The sequence below is a fragment of the Microcebus murinus genome, chromosome X (assembly GCF_040939455.1).
Source record: "Microcebus murinus isolate Inina chromosome X, M.murinus_Inina_mat1.0, whole genome shotgun sequence".
In the NCBI taxonomy this organism is placed as follows: Eukaryota; Metazoa; Chordata; class Mammalia; order Primates; family Cheirogaleidae; genus Microcebus; species Microcebus murinus.
This window is the reverse complement of record NC_134136.1, coordinates 58,263,089-58,285,099: the sequence shown is the minus strand read 5'-3', so window position 1 is coordinate 58,285,099 and position 22,011 is coordinate 58,263,089. Positions and strand designations below refer to the sequence as shown.

The following is a 22,011-nucleotide window of genomic DNA, read 5'->3' as shown; positions in this document are numbered from 1 at the left end:
ATTTGAATCATGTGCTTTGGGGTGATGACTTCATGGCTTCGGCTGCTGTTTTGCTGTCTCTTCCTTTCAGTTTTATGTGCAAAAGGCATTTCTAGGTCCACAGACCTGAATGATTTGTTTTTGTAGCAAATAGCTTCCATTAGAGGTATGAGGCATTTCCTATTCTTTCTTGGAATTATATTTAAGGGGTGGAAAATGTCTTTTGAGTAGTTTATCCATTTGCAGGCTGGTGGTGTATGCTCACAGTGCTGCAGTACCTGAATTAGTGAGCTGGGTATTCAAAAGACACTGCTTTAGGCTAAGATTTTAATAGATATTTCAAGCAACTCAAAGAGAAATCTTTGACAAAAAGTGACAGAAGAGTTTTCTGAATGTGCATTCTAATTCAGACCCAATGCAATGGGATGTGGGAAGCACAGTCCCATGGCTTCTCAAAATTTACCTTCTGAAGAGCTGATTCCAGCAACTTGAAACCAGCATGATTTGGCTTCCAATCAGATTGTATCTTTCCAGCTGCAACACATTGTGTTCCTTGGAAAGATAATGGGAGAGATTTGAAACCCAGCAATTCGGGTGTCAAAGCATCTGATCCCTTTTGCTCTGCGGAAGGCTGCTCTGTAAGTAGCAATCGTGGTGTTACCCAGAGTGGCAATAGCACTGGCTGCAGTACCATGAGCACCCTTGTCCTGAGGAGACATAATCTTAAATTAGTATCCAGTCATCCAAAAGTATCTTCTGTCCTTAACAATAGTAGACTGATGATGATGATGATGATGATGATGATGATGATGATGATGATGACAGCAGTAGTAGTGAGTCACTGGTGGATAGCACTTGAAAATAAATATACAAAGCAATTTTACATCCATTTATTCAATTAATCCTCCATCCCACCCTATGAGTAAAGGCAGGGAAAAAAATATTTTCCCATTTTTCAAATTAAGAGATGGGGGGCTCAGGGAGCTTAAGTGACTTGTGCAGGATCACACAGCATGTAAATACAGAGCTGGGATTTCTAATCCAGAACTCTCTGCACACCTCCATGTACAATTGTAATCAGAACACTCACTTGTCAGCAGCCTTCTAGTCCTGAAATATTGCTCATGCACATTATTAATTTTCCATTGCTCTCAGGACATAGAATTTGGCATACAGTGAACTTTTGATGACTGTTGTGAACCAGTTGGTAGATCCTTCTTTCCTTACCCATAGATGAGGAGCTATATGGGAAAGTGGTCCCTATAGGTCAGGGAGACCACGGCATGAATCTTTTCATGGATTCAAGCATTTAAAAAGCAACTAAAGAACGCCCTCTTTTATTAGTACTAACATCCTAAACAAGATGAAGAAGAGCTTGGAACCATAATGAAGAGAACCTATTAGTAGCTGAGGAAAGCCACATGGAGGGGCTTTTGATAGCACATATAACTGAAGTCTCAAGAGGCATGGATCATCCCCAAGGAAAATTGTCCTTCAAGAAAATAATTGGTTGCATGGGGGGAAAGAATGGATTCTTGGGCATTACTGTTGATTTTGCAGAAAGTACAATGGTAGAAATATAAAAAGGACACATGTTCAAATAGAATAATGTCTTCCGGGGAAGGCTAATTGACATCCAGAACCACCATTCCACCCTCAATAGCATTCTCTTGGTGAATTTGCCAGCATCCAAGATGTGTTTCAGGCCTACAGATTCAGAAGCCTGCTTTGTTAGCACCCCACAAGAATCAAAGTCAGAGACTGACATTTAAAATCAAAATGCCAGCGCCACAGTTTACAGTGGGATTGGGGACATGAAGTCCTCCCATCAGTTATATAGGATGCCAAATTATGTCAGAAAAGTCAGATCTGGAGGAATTAGATATATGATCCTAATATTTGATAGCTTGATAATGCATCCATCTCCACATGTGCCCTGTCATTGAGACATTTTAGTCACTCATTTATTAATTTAGTCATTTAGTTAACAAATTATTTTTGAGGACCTAATATGTTCTAGGACCTGTTCTGGGGATAGTAGACCATACTATATTGGTATGTAAAGTTGTTGAGCAAGGGCACACTCCAGCCTGGGCAGTGCTAGCTGGATACTACCAACTTTGGCCTCAGCGCTTCCTTTATCTCTCATTGCATGGTTGATGAACCCCCTTTGTGATTGTTCTACTTTGTTTTTAACTTGTTAATACCTTCAGTTAGATTACTGGAAAGAATGGCCCCAGAGAAATATTTTTTTTTACGAGGTTTCTTGGCATATGTGCACGCTATGGCACTGTGTGTTGACTTTATAGATGAATTCTCTGAAAATACCAGTCAATCTTTAATGAATTTCAAAGAATGGTTAGGGGTGCAGGATAGGTATGGAACTTCAGAATTGCTAGAATGTGCCTATTAAAGCATAATCCAATGAAGAAAATGAATTTAGTGAAAATCTCATGTTACTTTTCAAGTCTCCATATATATTTCATAAAACTGATCATTGTCAAATATCAACATCATCCTTAGTGCTGCTCTTATCATGGACAATGTATCTTTAGACCATGGGTGGGGAACGTGTGGTCTTAAGGATCTTTTTGTAGTTTGGTCAGTAGTGAAATGCATAACCTCTCCCTTTACTTCACAAGGCAAAGTTCTTCCAACCCCAATGAGATGGAATTGCTCTGGTGTAATAGAATGTACCTAGATTTGGGGCTATAAAAGCTGCACCATTTTAGCTGTGTAATCTTGGGCCAGTCACTTACCCCCTTAGCTCTCTGAGTTATTGGAAAGAGTAATATAAATGAAATAATGTGTATTTGGAGTCTGATAAACTGGCATAAATTTGACTCTGCCACTGACAAGCTATGGGGCCTTGGGCAAGTCACTTAGCCTATCTGAGCCTTAGTTCTAGCAACTCTAAAAACCTAGACTTGGGGTGTCAGGAAAAACTTCCCAAAGAATATACCATTGAAGTTGCCAAGTAGGAGTTAAGAAGATAAAGAGTGGGAGCTAGGGTGTGGGGAAAAGTATGGTGATCAAAAAGGAAAGAATGTGGGGGTGAGAAAGAACTTTCCCTTTCCCCTGAAAGTTTGCTGAAAGTTCAACTCACAGTTAAGGCAAATTAGTAAGAGGAAGAGGTTTATTTACCATGTACGAGGGGAGAATCACAGATTCCCAAGCAGTGACTGGGTAATCACTGATTACCCAATATCCCAATGGGATCCAGATATTTTATGCTCTCCTTTGAGAGGAAAGGGAGGATTAGGAATATAGGTAATTCTGTTTAAGGGCAGTAAATGATTGCTAGGGAGGATGAATAGATGGGGGAAACAGATTGACTCGTAAATGATTCTCTTTGCAAATTAAATTAACCAGAGAGACAGTATTATATTTTAAATGATTTGGGCCAGATCATTGCAAATCAAGAATGCAATTTGGTTGCATTCTTGATTTTCTTTCCTGAAATATAGTGAGATAACAGTGAAGGAAAAGGAAGTCAATTGTTCTTTTGATGAATCCCTCTGGTTATGCAGATAGAGGGAAAGCCCCTTCCAAGGGCCTGTTGAGCTCTAAGGGCCTTTAATTCAAAATATTCTTTATACCAAGGATTCACATTTTGGGGTGAAATTTCCCGGGTTCCTTCAAGAGTGGAGGATTATGTGTAAAAGGGAACATGGTCCTTTCACAGAACAAAATGAAAGTCAAACTGAGTGAAGAGTGGCATGTTGAAAGGAAGATGGGGAGTGGCTGGAAAGCAAGGCTAAAAAAGTGGGTGGGCAGCTAGATCATTTAGGCAACGTATTCTATATATGAAGAAGTGTGATCTTAATCCTGAAAGTGGGGGAGAACAAATAAAGGGTTTAAACCCTAAAATTAGGGACATTAGTATCTGACTATTATTCATTAATTAATGCATTCAGCCAATATTTAATGAAATATGGCTCTAAGTGCTGGACATCCCAGGTAGAATCTAGATAACAGCATCAAGTTTAGTAGATCCAATTTTAGATTGTCAAACTATGCCCTAACACATATACCCCAACATCAGTATTGCAGGCTAATGAAAATCTGAATTTAGTCAATGGTGAAGACAGGAAGGATGGACAAAAGAAATGCTAATGAGGTAGAATTTGTAGAACCATTTGATGCCACCCTTTTGGATGTGGGAGATGAGTAAGGTGAGGTCTAAGTGACCTTCAATTTTCTGGCTTATGTGACTGGTGGGATGGTGGGCTCATTCACCAAGATAGAGGACAGCATAGGAGGGGCAAGTGGAGGGGAAACAATAATCAGTTTTGTTTCAGATTTATAGATGGGATTAAGGAAAGAAAAACACATTTGGAGTTGGGCAGGCCTGGATTGTAGTTCCAGCTCCAACAGTTTTAAGGTGTGGGACATTAGGTGGATCACTGAACCTCTGTCAGCCTGTTCCCTTATCACTAAAATGGGGATAATTATAGCACCTACCCCATGAAGTCATTGTGAAGATAAATGGAATAGCAAAGGTAAGGTTCCTGACATAAAGTAGGTACTTGAAGTTTTTTAATTCCCCTCTCCCTTGCTTGCAGACCTCTTAATTTTTATACTTTGCAAAGAAACATTGAACAGTCTTTCACCTTCAATTTGGGGTTTCTTTTGATAATGCTTGATTTTGCAACCCACCTCTGGGCAATAGAGTTATGCTCCCCCTAGGTCAGCACTTCCTCTGGCGCTTCTGGGGTTAATTTATCCTGCCTTTCTCCGTGGTTTGGCCTCTGCTTATTCAGCAACCCCAAGGGATTTGTTTTTCCCCTCGGAGTCATTAATCCTGGGAGGGTCCATATGAACTGTCTAGAGTTACCTAAAATAATGTAGGACTTCCTTTAAGGAAGCAGATGGAAATAGCCAAATCCTTTGCATTTGACTACGTTTTAAATTACTCCATGGTCACTATTCATAGTAATGCTGACACAGTTAATCATAATGATAACAACAATTTACTGAATACTGATCATAAATAGTATTTATCTACACATTGTGTTCTAAATGCATTTTGCATGCACTATCCTACATAGTTCTCACACAAATCAAATAAGTTAGTGTTACTATCTGGGGTAGTTACATAACCTCTCTGTGCCTCAGGATTGCTCATCTATAAAATGGGGATAATATTAGTACCTGCTCCATAGGCTTGTTACAAAGGTTAAATGAATTAATATATGTTAAAGACTTAGAATAGCAAGATATGTAACCCTAACAATATTTGTACCCACAGAATTTGAGATAAAAAAATAATAAAAAAATAAAATAAAGACTTAGAATAGTGCCAGTAAGTACTATTTAAGTGTTTGCTACACTGATGCCTAATGGAATCAGCTCCAATTGTAAATGGTGAACACATACTCTGATACTTATTGTTAGGGTGGAAACTCACTAGGTGCTCATGGCACAGGGGAGAAAGATTTCTCACACAGTGATTAGGACATACAGAAGTAAAAGTTTATTTTCGAGAGACAGAGAGAGAGAGAGAGAGGCCACAGCACTGAAGAAAAGGTAAAGGGTAGTGTTGGGCAGCTGAGGAAAGTTGCTCAGAGTTTTAAAGGGTAAAAATGGCTTTTTTCCCCTCTGCTTCAGCAGACTGATAACAGAAACGGCAGCAAAGCAGTCGCAGGTGCTCTTTATTTTTATCTTTGTGAGGCTGACTTTATCTGAGTCCTTGGAATCTGGTGCTGGTGAGAAATGAAATGGAAAGATCACATCCCTACTGTCCACCTAGTGCTTTTCAAGGCTGAGAAAGAACTCTTAGATATAACAAGTTAGGCCAAAGATATTTTAATTAAAACAAAACTAAGGTGGTAGTTGTGTTGTGAGTTTTCTTCAAAGGGGAAATTATGTGCTGTGAGTTTATTTCTCTCACTTTCTGTTCCATAGTTTGTCTTCCTCTGTTAGATACTTTGTTAATAAGGCTACCATTCATTTATGTCCAACCAGCAATATTCCAAGCTCAAAATGAGGCATGAAATATTATGTTTATCTGTATTTTACAGGCATGTAAGCTGAGGCACAGAAAGGTTGACTTATCCAAGATCATATTGCTGTTTAAGTTAGTGGGTGAGCTGAGATTCAAGCCCCAGTCTGTCCAGCTTCAAAGCCCTGCAGGTTTAGAAAATAAAGTTTGTTGGGATCTTAAACATTTTGGATAAACCTAACCCAAAAAATATGAACAAACATTCAGGTTGTGGTGCTATAAGGAGTAATATCATCTTATTTAGTTTCTTGAGCTACACACACAGTTGCTCGGTGATCGGTGCCGCCCAGGGAAAGGGCTGTCGGGAGGTTAAGGGGTCTCCAGGAAGGAGCAGGGGCTGCTTCGGACAGGCTGCCCTGGAGCCCAGGGGAAGGTCAAGGGTGACATGTGTTGCTCAGGCTTTGCAATTCGGCGTGAGGCTATGTGATGGCATGAACGTGGAGTAGCAACGCAGCCGTGCGCGGGCGCGCTTCACGTACAGGTCTGAAAAAAAATCGGCATGCGTGGGATTAAAAAAAAAGTGCGGCTGAGTTTCCTAGTAGTGCTCACAGTGCGTGGCCAGCAGGCCAGTGGCTCACAAAGTTCTGTCGCGCCCTGCTGCTTCCGCACCTCCTGAAGTCATTGTGAAGATTTCACAATAGTCCACCTGGCTGTGGACCAGGTGCCCGAGTTCACCTGGTCCACAGCCAGCGTCTCCACCTCGGGCTGCACCTGCGGCGGCACCACGTGGTGGATGCGGTGGGCCATCCCCACGTGGGCCTTGTGCTGCTTGTCGCGGGCCGGGCTGCGCTTGGAGGCGATGGGCGGGATGGCGAGCTGAGGTGCATCTCGGCGGACTTCCGGGCCAGCTGGTTAGATGGTCGGCTTCTGACTCAAGTATGATTGCTATATATGCATCAAAGCTTCCTGGTTTTCCAGGACTTCATGACATATCCTATAGTTCCAAGAAGGCTGCCCCACATGAGATACTTGATTGATGTTTGCTGATAGACTAACCAACAGACTGCCCAGATCGGCTCTCCACCACTTCGTACCTGTACAAAGAATGCCAAGTGAAGGAGCTTCTATATCTGGTCCGAAAAGGCATCCTGGAATCATAACATCCCAGCCTAGCCAATGTTGGCTCTCTCTTTGCCAGGGATTTATTTGTCGTTGCAGGGGGGCTGTGTTGCCCAGTGAATGCCTTTGTTTTAACTGAGTTTCCTCTGTCACTCATATTCTAAGGTTTGTTAATTCAGAAAATACATCCAACTGAAAAAGAAAGAAAGTATTTGTGCTTTGTCTGGCCCCAGGCCAGGCTGAGTAGTGGGCCAAGTATGGTTTGGGTGCCACTTGCCCCACCCCTCCGGGGGCCCCACATCTTCTGCTGTCACCTGAATGTCAGGCTGCCATCCTGCCTGAGCTCAGAAGAGAACACAGGCCTCCAGCCTTCCCACTCCCACCCCTGCCTGACTTCTTCTCTTCCCATCCCCACAGCTGAAAGGAGGAGGGAGCCCGAATGCCGTTGAGGTGCTGGGGGAGGGGGTTGGGGAACTGGCTTTGGAGCTAGGTGGGCGGTGGTTGGGTGTTTGTTCAAGTCTGCACTCGTGGGAATCTCTGTGAAAAGTTTCAGTTAGTTGGGGCCTTGCCACCCCTTCACCTTTCATCACAGTGCGGAGCCCGCCTGCTGCCCGGTGCTGGAAAGGACTAGCTGAGCTCACGGCCTGCAGCCAGAGCTCTCTGCAGAACTTCTCCCAGAGTGACACTCAACAAAAGGCAAGATTCCTCTGAATTCTGTAGGACTTTCTGTCTCTCTTTTAAATTGCGGGTTACTCTGCATTTGTATCATTGTTTGACCTGTCACAATCACAAATATATTACACTAATAAGAGCTTAGCCTTAACTTGTGCTTTAAGACAATGAAGTTGTCAATTGTAATTTCCAGCATGAGAAATTCTTCAAACTGACTGAGCTGAGTCCAAAGTCTTAGGGTCAAAAGGGTATGGCCTGAGGAGTAAAATCACCTGGGAGGTGGCTGAACCGGCCCAGCCATTTCCTAAAGGGACCTGGAGGCTGCCAGCCCAGCAGCAGAGAGCAGCACTAGTTTTTGTGATACTAGGTGCCACTAAGCTGCAGAACTGGAAAAACATTCTGGGAGGCTAGTTCTGCTACTGAGAGATCCACCCTCGACTGACTGTTCATTTGCACCCCAGGAGCTAGTGCCAAGTTGGCCAATGAGGTGCTAGAGCAAGACATCACTGGGAAGATCTGTGGAGGGCTGCAAACCTCAGGAAGAATGGAAGGTGACAGGCGCTCAGAGAGGCAATACTCTGGAGGCTGTGGAACTCTCTGAGTTATAGCTTGTCTGATTCTAAACACAGCTGCTGTGCAAAAGCTACAATTATTACCCCCACAGAATCTAATTCCAGCCCCCTTTTCTCTATTCTCTATCTTCCTCTCTACCCACTTCCTCCTTCTCTTCTGGGTCCAAGGTGTGGGGCCAGAAAGGGGAGGTCTGTCTGGGTGAGCTGACCCCAGGCCCTGGAAGCACTTAGGCACGGCGCCTCACCACTAATCGCTGGGCTTAGCTGTCTTAAACAAGAGGTCCTTTGTCCTCTGTGATTCCTTCTAAGATGACGAAATTACCTTTCAACAGACTTAAACAAAAACAAAAGTTCTCCAGAACTTCACACTGGAACATTTTAAGAGATTGCGCGAGATATGTCACAAAGTTGTTGTCAATTGCCTTTAATGCTATAAGATGCCATTTCCTGACCTAACTATGTGCCAGGAATTGCTACTTACATTATTTCATACAATCATTAGTTAATAAATTTGCAAAATAGGTATGATTGTGTTCCTTCATTCCTTCATCAGTCATTTAATAAGTCCTCATGACCCCTCATTGCTTCCAAGCACTGTGTTGACTCTTGTGGATGCAGAGAATAAATAAGAAATAGTACCCAACCTCAAGGAGCTCATAGGTTAGAGGAAGAATCAGAAATGTAAACAGGTACAAGCATCACGGTGAGATATATATATATATATATATATATTTTAAATATATATATTTAAACTTTTATATATATTTTAAATATATATTATATATATATTTATTTTATATATTTTAAACTTTTTTATTTTTTATTTAATTTATTTTTTTTAGAGACAGGGTCTTGCTCTGTTGTCAGGGCTAGAGTGCCATGGCGTCAGCCTAGCTCACAGCAACCTCAAACTCCTGGGCTCAAGCAATCCTCCTGCCTCAGCCTCCCGAGTAGCTGGGACTACAGGCATGCGCCACCATGCCCAGCTAATTTTTTTATATATATACATTTTTAGATGTCCGGCTATTTCTTTCTATTTTTAGTAGAGCCAGGGTCTCACTCTTGCTCAGACTAGTCTCGAACTCCTGACGTCAAGCAATCCTCCTGCCTCAGCTTCCTTCTTGAATAGCTGGGACTACAAGTGTGTGCCACCATGTCCGGCTAATTTTTTTAAATTTTTTTTGTAGAGACAGGGTTTTGCTCTGTTTCCAGGATGGTCTCATGCTCCTGGCCTCAAGCATTCCTTCTGCCTCAGCCTCCCAATACAAATGACAGTGGCAAGGATGGTTTTTTTCTGGCACAACACAAGGGGGGCCCCCAATTCAGATTGAAGTATGTGTGTGGAGGAGATGGCCAAGCAGGGTTTTCCGAGGGAGGCAACATCTAACCTGAGCTCTAAGTAGCCAGTAGTAATTATTTAGGTATGTTTTGGGAGCACTAGGGAATGTGGTGGAGCAGAGTTGCCCTGTTGAGTAGCTGAACTTTATTGAATCTTAAAATTGAGGACAGAGGGTGCTGAGGGAGTGGCGAGAGACTGACAGCTGGGACAGGAGAGACAAGCAGGAGCCAAGTCATAAACGGGATTTCTCATATGAAGAAATGAAGTTTCTGCAAGGTTAAATGTGAGCTCAAGGTCATACAACTGCAAGTCAGTACCTGAATCAGGAATGAAAATTAGATGTGTTGACTTCGGAGCCCCAACTCTCTCCCTTACAGCCTGCTGCTTCCAGAATTCTGATAGCCAGTTTGGGTTCATATAATCTTTGCACTGCCTTACTAAGCAAGGGCAATCACTGTCATGAATCCTTCCCACAATTTGTATTCATGTTCCAGTATTTAATTAAAATTTTGCACAAAAATTAATTAGACATTTTAGTATTTAATTGTAAGTCTGAAGCAAAAATAAGACAAATAACCAACAATGCACCCTAAATAAGCTGGGTAAATTCAATTTCTGGAAAAATGTATCCTAAGGAAATGTATCCTTAACGGAAAAATGTTAAGGTTGTGTGTAAAGACGTATGTATATTTATCATGCACCTTAGTGCTGTTTGCAATAGATAAGAGGAGAGAACAGCTCACATGTCCAAAAGGGTGGCTTCTTATATATGACAGTAACTAATGATGTTATTCATGATATAACACTAAGTTTTTTTAAAAGTTGGTTATCAAAGAGTATTATTCAGGCCAGGCACGGTGGCTCACACCTGTAATCCTAGCATTCTGGGAGGCTCAGGCGGGTGGATTGCTCAAGGTCCGGAGTTCAAAACTAGCCTGAGCAAGAGCAAGACCCCGTCTCTACTATAAATAGAAAGAAATTAATTGGCCAGCTAATATATATAGAAAAAATTAGCCGGGCATAGTGGTGCATGCCTGTAGTCCCAGCTACTCGGGAGGTTGAGGCAGGAGGATCGCTTGAGCCCAGGAGTTTGAGGTTGCTGTGAGCTAGGCTGACGTCATGGCACTCACTCTAGCCTGGGCAACAAAGTGAGACTCCGTTTCAAAAAAAAAAAAAAAAAATACAAAGCATTATTCTATCACATGCATTGAGAATCACCTGGGAAGTTTTACTCTGTGATCCTTAGATTGGCTGTCTTTTGAAGGTGGCACTTTATTTCTTCTTGCTTTTCTGTTTCTTTTTCCCCCTGATTTTTAAATGAGTATATATTGCTTTTTGAATAAAGCCTAAAAAACAATAAAAGAAATTTCATTTTAGAACACAGTATGTGAGGTAAGGCATATGTTAACTAGCTTGATTTAGCCATTCCACAATCTCTATATATTTCCAAACCACGTGTTGGCTATGATAAATATATATAATTTTTTGTCCATTAAAATATGAAATAAAACTAGGTAAAAATAATGTCTGTATAAAGTCTATTTCCTGCATAAGTAAGCAAAATACAGAGTTCCTCTCATAATGTCAGGGCCAGACTTTCCAAGCTGTTCACAGCCGCGCTATGTAATATATGGAAGTTCCAGGCACCTGACCCAAAATATCAACCCCCTTGTCCACTAACCCACAATTACCACTCAATTCTTTTCCAACCTGAATAGTAATGATAATAGCTAACATATATCAAGGGAATATTTATTATGTGCTAGCACTTGTCTAAGTATTTTACATGTATTAGCTCATTGAAATCCTCCATGGAATAAATGCTATCAATATACCCATTTGACAGATGAGCAAACTGGAAAGAGAGGTGAAATAACTTGTCTAAAGTCACATAGCAGTAAGTGGTAGAAACAGGATTTGAACGGGGCATTCTGGGTTAAGAGCCCATGCACTTGCCGACTTCATCCACATTATAAGGTTTGTCCTTCAAGAGCCACCAGGGTACCATGGAATGATCTGGGCATTTCACACCCTAAACAGCTCTTGTGTGTGTTAGGAGTGGTAGTGTAGAAAACATGGTCTGCAGTTGCTGGGAAAACGGACTTGGGCAAAGCAGGAGCTGCAAGAGCTCCTAGGGAGTTTTCATGGGACAAATGGACAATGGAAATGGTTCAGAGAAATGGACAAGGTAAGAAAGATATGTGGCATCTGAGAAATTTAAGGCCAAAAGGAAAGGTCATTCTTTGAAGCTTAATGGGTGGGGTTATGAGTCCTAAAGGAATCAGTGAGTTCTGTTAAATTTGTGAAGGCAAGGAATCTCTGTTGAATAGTTAGTGTTTAACCTGAAACATACTAGATGCTCAAAAAATATCTGTTGAATCAATGAAAGAATGAATTCTGTTCTTGCTCTCAGCTGCCAGGAAGCTAATCCCCGCTCCAGTGAGTTAGCTGATAAAATATTCTAGGAAGTCAAGTCTTTATTCAGTAGGGATGTGGCACAAACATTTCATGTATTGCTGTAACAATTTTTTCCAAGACCAGCCCTGCATGCATATAAAACTGTATGATCACAGTAAGCCCTCACTGACTGTTTGAAATGGGGTTGCCAGAAATGCCCTACCTCCGGCTCCCTCACAGTACAACAAAGGAGAGATCATCTCTACCAATAATCTACAAAGGCCCCTCAAGACTGTCTGTGGAAGCCACTGTGAAACATGTTTGTTCATTCCTGCATTTGGAGGAATGTAGATTGGAGTCTCTTAAGTTAGGAAAGGCAAATGTCAAATTCAACATTCAGAAGAGAGGAATATCTTTGGTTTTGGTTTATAAATAGCAATGAGTCAGCTTAACCAGATCCTTCTGCACAAATAATTCCACCTAAGCGATTAAAGGAGAAAGGTATTGGAAAAGCTTGCATTGGGAGTTTGCAAGTAATTTTAAGACACAAAGATTAGTATCTCTTGGGACCCAGTTTCCCACTAAAGATTGCTAATAAATTACAAATCCTACCACTACCTCCTTCCCAGGTTCCCTCCCCACAATTCTATGGTTTGCAAGTTAAACCATGCTTTCTCTTTCTTTCTTGTACATTAGAATTTTAGATGTGTAGTATTTAAAAGAAATACACGAATTAAAAATGTTCTGGGCTTGGCTGTGCTTGTAGCTGGGTACAGTTAGAGAGTTCCAGATTACTGTTTTTAAGTTATGTTGCACACCCTAAAAATAGAGCTGCCATATTGAAATAGCCTTGAGGAGGGTGGATGGCAGAGGTCCCCAAATCTGGGGCCAGCCCTGGACTAAGTCAGACAGAGAAGAATCTATAACTGTTAGGTTTGGGGTTACAGAGTCTAGGTCACTCAAAGGCTCACATGAATGAGTTAGCACTCAGGACTTGGATGACTACAACATGCCTGTGTAGGCTAAAAGGAAAGGGACAGAAAGCCACAAGTAGGTCCAGGAGTTCAGTTATACTGCTGAGCCGTGAGTTCAACAAATTTTTGTGAATCACCTACTGTGTACATAACATATGTGGCAGTCAGTCAAGAGGAGAGCAGACTAAATTGGAGAGTAACCAGCTACCACTGTGGGTCAAGTCAGTACTAAGCAGCAGGAACCCAAGTGAAAAGAGTAGGTGAACAAGGCTTAGAACTCAGGCAGATGTGTGGGTAGGGAAAGAGGAGTGAAATAGCAGGTCCTAAGGGAATGCTGCAAGAGTGGAGCTTGGCAAGAGGCCAAGTTGACTCTGAGGCTTGGGCCCCTTTAAAGGCTTTTTGCTCCAGGGCAGAACTGGTCCTTTAGTCCACAGGTATTCACAAACAAGCACACCTGGCTAACATGAGGGTATCGAAAGGGTAGAGAATGAGACAACTCATGACAGGGAGATTAGCTTGAGTGACAGCTCACATGACCTCTCATTTTGCTAAGCAGCTAGAAGCCCTTACAAGTTGTTGTTGTTGTTGTTGTTTTAATTTAAATTTTCACATCCAGCTTCAATAAACAATGGGAACTAAGTTCATTATAAATAGATTCGAAAATTCTAGTAAGCAAAATGAAGAAAGTAAAATTCGAGTAGAATCTCATCACCTAGATTTTTAACATTTTGGCGTATGTTTTATACATTGCAATATTACTTTCTCATGGAGCCCTAAGCCGTACACTCGCCTCCCTGTTCCACTCGGTTTGGAAGTTTCCCGAATATATTCAAAAAGATTTTATGTTCCGTCAACACAGATTCTCCACAGTAGCCCTAAGACTTTGGATTTTGTGGCCTCTTACTAAGTACACGTTTTAAAAGGCATTATTCCTTAATGACTTCTTTATAGGGTTTCTGTGAATTCACAACCTGTCAGAACAGCATGGCTTCCGGCCTGTCCACAGCCCTGCTGAGCAACATAGCACTCTTTCTAAATGGAGTAAAGCTGATTTTAGGAAAGAAGACATAGGAATCGGGTACAAGTGGGGAAAGGGAAGCAGGAGGAGAAAGAGAGACATTAAAGTAATAATAAGTAGAAAGACAGAAAAATGAGTCACAATACAGTCTAAATGTGAGAAAAGATAAGAAAGTCAGGTAAAAACAGTGAAGATGAAAGGAAGGAGTGAATCACAAGAACAAGTTTTAGTTGTTTATCTCTTTCTTATCCTTCATACACCTAGATATTAGATTTCTCCTTACATTTAAGGACAGCCTGGTGTAATAAAATGAGCGCATTACTAGCGGCCAGGTCTGCTATTAACCTGCTGAAAGACCCTTGGCAAGTCTCTTACCTGCTCTGGATCTAAATCTCCCCACTTGTAAAATGAGGGGCTCGGAGTACATGATATCAATGATCCCTGTTGTGTCCTGAGTGTCTCATATTGCTAGATATATACAGAATAATTTTCAAGTTTAAAAGAGAACTCCATCTACCATTTAGAATCTGGTTGTGCATTGTGCATACCACATAGATTTAGTGCTAAAGCATTACGTGGAAACAAACAATTATAATTGTTTTAATTACCCAGAGTAGCTAGTAATTTCTACAAGACTCGGGAGCACTGTCTTGAGAATGCTATTATTACACTGTCACTTTTCAACAGTCTTTCCAATATAGGCATGATAATTTCAGTGTCCCAGGAGTGGGGGCATGTTTGCTGTTGGGATGGAAATCTTGCAGGTTTTTTCTTTTCTTTTCTTTTTTTTTCTTAGCATGAAGGGTAACTCTGAGCAGAGTCTCTTAGACCCCATCAAGCTACTCCAGCAAAGACTGTGAGTCAGATGCAGCCTGTCCAAGTCATTGCCAGGCCTGCATAAGGCCTCAGGTAATGACACATTATCATTCCCTTGTAGCTTTGAAAAAGTGTCTGCCAGAAAGTGTCACCTATCAGATACTGGACTAGCTATGCGATTCCAGAGTTCTCTTCCGAACTTGGTTTAGTCAGTGTCAATATGGCCGTGGGTATGGGGGGGGGTGGTCAGGCAGCTGCTCAGTTTGATTCTCCAGGACCCCCCAGGCCAGTCACGTGGGCCGGAAATCTTTCTGGGCAGTTAATCCTAAGCAACTTTAAGCCTTCCATCTTTCACACATGCAACACTTTGAACTGCTTTATGTTTTCAGAAATAAAATAAAAACCAGTTGTAATTTGGTGTGAATTTCACACGTACACAAGCATCTATAAGGCTTGTCCTCTCTGCTTGGCCCCACCAGGAAATCTTTAGTACCCAGTTAAACTGCGCTTCCCTCCAGGGTTTATTGCTGAGTCCTAAGAGCTCTGGGGAAAGGGCCTCAGCTGACTTCCTACTTATTCTTTGTTCTTTGATGTGTCTAACTGCACCTTGCTCTCCACCAGCTGCTGAAAGACTAGACTGCCTGAAGAGAGAGCTCCAGTTTAGAATGAACTGCTGCAACCCGGCAATTAGCCTCTCACTGCTCTTAGCAGTTCTCTTTTTACCAGGAGCTAAACCCCCAGAAGGGTTGTGGTTTGGCCAATGAACTTCTTCTGCCCTCCCCTGAAGGAGCTCTCTTTCCCAGTTCCCTGGGTGGTTTACTGAGTGCAAACTTACTTTCAAAAGTATATTCCTATTTCTTATTTCTTAGAAAACGGGTTGCATCCAATTATATTGGTAAATGAGTAAGATGCATGCCTTTTTTTCAGTGTCAGAATATTTGCATTTTTAAGGAAAAGTAAAACAGTCTTTAAAAGGGAGCCATTCCAGGGTTTAATCCCCAAGAAGTTCTGAGGTTCCTGGATGTAGCCTGTGGAAGGTAGGAAAGGAGAAAGGCTTACTTTCAGAGGAGCCCAAGCTCTCTGTAAATAAGGAGTGTGCCTATTGATGTTTATAAACAGAGGGCTTAATTGAAGTGAAGAAGTATAGTTCAAGATGCAGAAGAAGATTTCATTACATGGCTGAATTTAAATCAGCATCACTGAAAACATGTTTAAGGTGGAAACCTGGCTGGGCGCAGTGGCTCACGCCTGTAATCCTAGCACTCTGGGAGGCCGAGGCAGGCGAATTGCTACAGGTCAGGAGTTCGAAACCAGCCTGAGCTAGAGCGAGACCCCGTCTCTACTATAAATAGAAAGAAATTAATTGGCCAACTAATACATATAGAAAAAATTAGCCGGGCATGGTGGCACATGCCTGTAGTCCCAGCTACCTGGGAGGCTGAGGCAGCAGGATCGCTTGAGCCCAGGAGTGTGAGGTTGCTGTGAGCTAGGCTGACGCCATGTCACTCACTCTAGCCTGGGCAACAAAGTGAGACTCTGTCTCAAAAAAAAAAAAAAAAAAAAAGGTGGAAACCTTAGCATGCAGCAAATGTTACCAAAATGCAGAAAGATCTCCAGACTTCCTATTCAGCTTAACACAAGTCTGATCCTCTGTAGAGTGCCCTGCTTGGTTCTAGTTTCCAAAACATTACTTAGAGTTCAGGATTTGAAGAGTAAATGAGAGATGGAAATTAGCCAGAAGGAACTAGTTCACTGTGGTCCCCCACAAGGATACTGAGTGACAGCGTGCTTATACTACTTTGGATGGAACTGATTCTGGGCCAGTGCTAGAGTGGGGTGACTGGGGTAAATTGCAAAAGGGATAATACATGATACACGAGGAAGCTCTGAGTTTCGCCCTAAAAGACGAGGAAGAAAATGCCAGGTGGGCGACTTTAAAAGGAAATAGTGAACACATCAGAGGTGAGGTGTCAAAAGAATATTTTATAACTTTATGCCAGCACACAGCTTTTGCTATAACAAGCTGTGATTTTTCTTTTCAGACCTGTGCAAAAGGTAAGGAATGTCGAAGGAGGAGCTCAAATATGTGCACACGCCAGTGAGGAATGTTCTGAGCATCCTCACTCTTAGATAGGTGGGTGTGGGCAGAAATCGGCAACAAGCGGTGGTTGGGGAGCAAGTGAGGCAAGCTGCTTGGGTAGCCCCTGATTGTACATGTGGTCTGTGGGCCAACTGGAAAGGAAACACATGCCAGGGATGAACAAAGTGGTGCATAATGGTGAATAAAAGACTACAAAATGTAACCAAAGCTCAGCCATGGTGCATGCAATTCCTTATCCTGTCAGGAGGCAAAAAGGGAGCAAGTCTCCAATGCCTCCAAAGAGAAGACCAGGAATCTCTGTCTGGATCTCTCTCTCTGTCTTACCTCCCCAAGTCCAATTGAACCTACTGTGGAGACACGTCTCACATCCTACCGTTGCTATTTTCACTACCACTGCCTTAGTCCAGGCTCCCATATTCTCTCACCTGAACTCCTGCAGCAGCCCCTACTCAGCTGCCTGGCACTTCTGCCACCCATCCCTTCCACCCTTGTGCCTCAAAGTGTAATCCACAGTGCACAGTATCAGTATTATGGGGGAGCTTGTTAGAAATGCAGATTATCAGGCCTTTCCTCACACCTATTGCATCTAGACCTGCATTTTGACAATCCCCAGGTGATTCATGTGCACTTTACAGTTTGGGAAGTGGTGCCCTAACTAATTCTAGGCTGGTATTTCTAAAACACAACTCTGACCACATCAATTCCCTGCTTAAAATCATTCATCTCTTCCTACCTTCACCATGTACCCCACCTCCAGGCTCATGGTTCCCCATGTCACAAGATGCCCTCCATGGTATGACTCCTATGCATTTTCTAGCCCCTGTATCTCGCTTTCTCCTTTAGCAACACCAAATTGTTTGCAGTTTAATTGTTCACACCAGGCTTTCTAATATCTTCTGCCTCTGACACCCTTCTCCATTCCTTCTCTTCATCTGGCTAACCTCAACTCTTGCTTCATGCCTCAAATTAGGTGTCCCCTCTCTTAAGAATCCCCTTACCCACCTTTTTGGGCTAGATGCCCATCAGATGTGGCCTCATATTGTCCCCTGCATACATACCTCCACAAAGACACTTAGCCCAAACTACTGTGATTAACCATTGACGTGCCCTCCTTGTCTGCCAGCCTATGTGTTCCTTGGTGGTAATCATTATGTCTTGTTCATTTCAGTTCCTCTCATCCCTGGAGCCTAGGAAAGTTCCAGGCACAGAGCAGGTGCTCTTAATAATGTGCGTTGAAGGGATGGTGGAAAGGGTGTTTGTCCCTGTCTTTTTGTGTGACTGTTAGGGCTGAGCCTTGTCTATGAAAATGTGAAATCAGAGGGTTAAAATGATCAAAAGGTAATTCATTCACTTGCCACAGGATCAGAAGTCACTGGTTTCTGTGAGAGGAAACCGATAGTCGTGTGTGTGCTCCTCAATATTGCAGATCTTGAATATTCAAAGAAATACTGCCCTTGTCAAAATAGATCCCTTGGATGGTCCAAGGGCTAATAGCTAGGTGACCATACACCAGGATTTGTCCAAGACAGGCCTGCTTTATACCTGTTGTGACAATGTAATTATTTCTAGTGCCCCCATTCTCCTCAAAAGTGTCCGCTTTGGTCAATAAATCATATGGTCACCCTACAAATAGTTAACACTTTTTGAGCTCTACTCATGGGTCAGACACTGTGTAAAACACTTTACATGAATATTCTCATTTGATGCTCACTATGATTCTTTTTGAAATTGTGATACAATACAAATACCAGCAAATTCCTCCTTTTAAAGTGTATAATTCAGTGATTTTCATCATATTCATTATGTTATGCAACCATCACAACCATTAATTCCAGAATATTTTCATCACCACCCCCCCCAAAGAAATCCCATACTAATTAGCAGTCACTCCCCATTACCCCCTCTTCACCCAGCCCCTGGCAACCACTGATTTGCTTTCTGCCTCTATGGATTTGCCTATTCTGGATATTTCATGTAAATGGAATCATATAGTATATGACATTTTGTGTCTGACTTCTGACAATCTTATTTTGTAGTTGAGGAAACCGAGGCTCAGAGAGGTTAAGTAGCCTGCTCACAATCATCCCTTTAGTGGGTAGGGGAGTCAGGACTAGAGCCAGGTGTGTTTGGCTCCAGAGCCACCATTCTGAGCCCTCATGATGTGCCGCTTCCTCATGTTTATTACAGGTGCTCAGCACATTCTTGGAACTCCTCTTTGGCCTTCTGTAACCGGGAGCATTCTTTCCAAAATGCCTCACAAATCTTCATTATTTATCAGTGTATTTAGTGTTTGAAAAGAGCCAAAAGTCATAATGAGAAAATATGGTAACTAAAGAGGACCATCAAGCTGGGTCGTTGCTATGGTCTGACTTGTGTCCTCCCAAAATTCGTATGTTGAAGCTCTGACCTCCAAAGCGACTGTATTTGGAGATAGAACTTTTACCCTAGTATGTAATAAGGGTAAAATGAGGTCATAAGGGTGGGGGCCCTGTCCGATAGCATTGGTGACCTCATAAGAAGAGGAAGAGAGATCTCTCTTTCTCTGTTTCACCACCAAGTAAAAACATAGTAAGAGAATGGCCATTTACAAGCCAGAAAGAGAGCCCGTACCAGAACTCAATCATGCTGGTGCCCTCATCTCAGATTCCTAGCCTGATAACTGTGAGAACGTTCATTTCTATTGTGTGAGCCACTCAGTCTATGGTATTTTGTTATGAAATTTCGAGCTAAGATAGTTATCTTTTGGGATAAAAAAAGGGCATAACCATAAAGTCAGGAGGGTGAGTGATTATCATCTGTAACTTTGAGAACTATTTTCTGAAGGGAACATATGAAATATTTTGAATGCCAGAATCAGCACTGGAAACAGGAGACGCATCTATAATACACTTTGTATGATACTATACTTTTTACTTTTATAATATTTATTGCATATATCTGGAAAATGCAAGAAGTATAAGGAAAAAGTAAGAATAATCTATTATGCCATTATTAGTTATATGCTATACTTCATTCCAATGTATCGTTTCTTGAAATCTTATAGTATGTAGGGGTTTTTTAGAGATTTTTAAAAGTCAATCAAGACGCGGAAACATTAGAATCTCTTTTTTCTAATGTTTTCAAAAGTGGCTGTTGATCAGTTAATTGATAAAATTTGCTAAAGCAGACTCATAATAAATCATATGCATATAACACATAAACACCTTAAACTTTTTATTTTAACATAAAACTTACACGTTTATATTCATATGCCAAACTTTTGATGTAGGGCCAAGGCCCTTTTTTTGAGTATGGACTTCTGATTGTGTTCTTTTTTGTCTTTCCTTTGTAAACCAAGCCCATAATGTGTCACCTATGATTTGAGTCCAGAATTGAGTACAGAATCCTTCCAGATTTTGATGTCTTTTGTCCCCCAATCTTTTACTGCTATCATATCCAAAATTAATTTGACAGCACATTTTGGGGGATTTCCCCTTATTGCATCTTTACAAAGTAATCAATTTAATTTTCATGGAAACAACTCTTGCCTTTAGTGCTCATATTAATTTTATTTTATTTTTTTATTTTAGTGTGTTATGGGGGTACAAGTGTTAAGGTTACTTATATTGCCCATGCCCCCCTCCCCCCTCGAGTAAGAGCTTCAAGCATGTCCATCCCCCAAACATTGTACATCTTACTCATTGTGGTTGTATATACCCCTCCCCTCCTCCCCCCTCCCACCCTCCCGACACCCGATAAATGTTGCTCCTATATGTCCACTTAGGTGTTGATCCGTTAATATCAATTTGTTGGTGAGTATATGCGGTGTCATATTAATTTTTACATACAATTTAATTCAATTTTATAATTATAATAACAAGTAAAACTGTCAAAAATATGTTCAAGAAAATTATTAGTAAGCATGGGACTCAATCAGTTGCTGTCTAAGTGTATAATTGTATTAGAGTAGCCTACTAGCCATGAGGTTTCATCATGACATGGACATCTGCCAATGTTTTTTTTTTTTTTTTTTCCTGAGACAGAGTCTTGCTTTGTTGGCCAGGCTAGAGTGAGTGCCATGGAGTCAGCCTAGCTCACAGCAACCTCAAACCCCTGGGCTCAAGCAATCCTACTGCCTCAACCTCCCGAATAGCTGGGACTACAGGCATGTGCCACCATGCCCAGCTAATTTTTTCTCTATATATTAGTTGGCCAATTAATTTCTTTCTATAGTAGAGATGGGGTCTCGCTCTTGCTCAGGCTGGTTTCTAACTCCTGACCTTGAGCAATCCATCTGCCTCGGCCTCCCAAAGAGCTAGTATTACAGGCATGAGCCACCGCGCCCGGCCTGCCAATGTTTTAAAGTGGAAATGGAAAGCATTTTCTGTGCATTGTTCAGTGGAAGTTGGTTAAGAAAGTTTCCACTGTCCTTGCTCATTAAAAAAAAAAATAGACATGTACAGAGTAAAAAGTTAAAGTCCCCTTTATTCTCTCTGCTTTCCAGGGATAAAGCTGTTAACAATTTGATGTATATCCTTCCAGACTCATTTCTATGCATTTATCTATACATGTGCATTGCTGAAGTCATATAAGGTGCCAGGCACAGTACTAAGACTTTGATGTGAATTCTTATTTAATCCTCACAGTAACCCTATAAGATAATACCACTATCATCTCCATTTTAGAGATAAATAAACTGAGGCTCAGAAAGGTTCGGTAGTTTGCCCAAGGTCACATAGTGACTAATTTGTTCTTCCTCCTGAAAAGGCTATCAAATTAATGTACATGAATCAAGTTAAATGTTTGAGTCCATTTACCTATTTATTCAGTAAACATTTATTGAATGTCTACCCTTTGCCAGGCACTGTGCTTAATGCCAAGAATTCAAACACATGATTTCCATCTTTAGGTATCTGGAAAAGGTAGATCAATTTGTGAGCTAAATGATTTGCCCTATTCATCCAGTTAGTAAGTGAGTAGAACAAGAATATAATCCAGGTTTATTTTAACAAATTGCTATCTGACAGCTCCAGCTGCATAGAAACTTTAGTAGATTGGTTTTTAGAGTTAGCCATTCTGAATATTATTGTTCCCATGAGGA

The 22,011-nt window shown here is 41.6% G+C and overlaps 1 protein-coding gene across 1 annotated transcript in view; it reads left to right on the top strand.

Moving 5' to 3' along the window:
- Positions 1–22,011, top strand: part of FRMD7 (FERM domain containing 7) — a 49,706-nt gene that overhangs the window by 1,110 nt on the left and 26,585 nt on the right. The gene's annotated exons all lie outside the window — the stretch shown is intronic.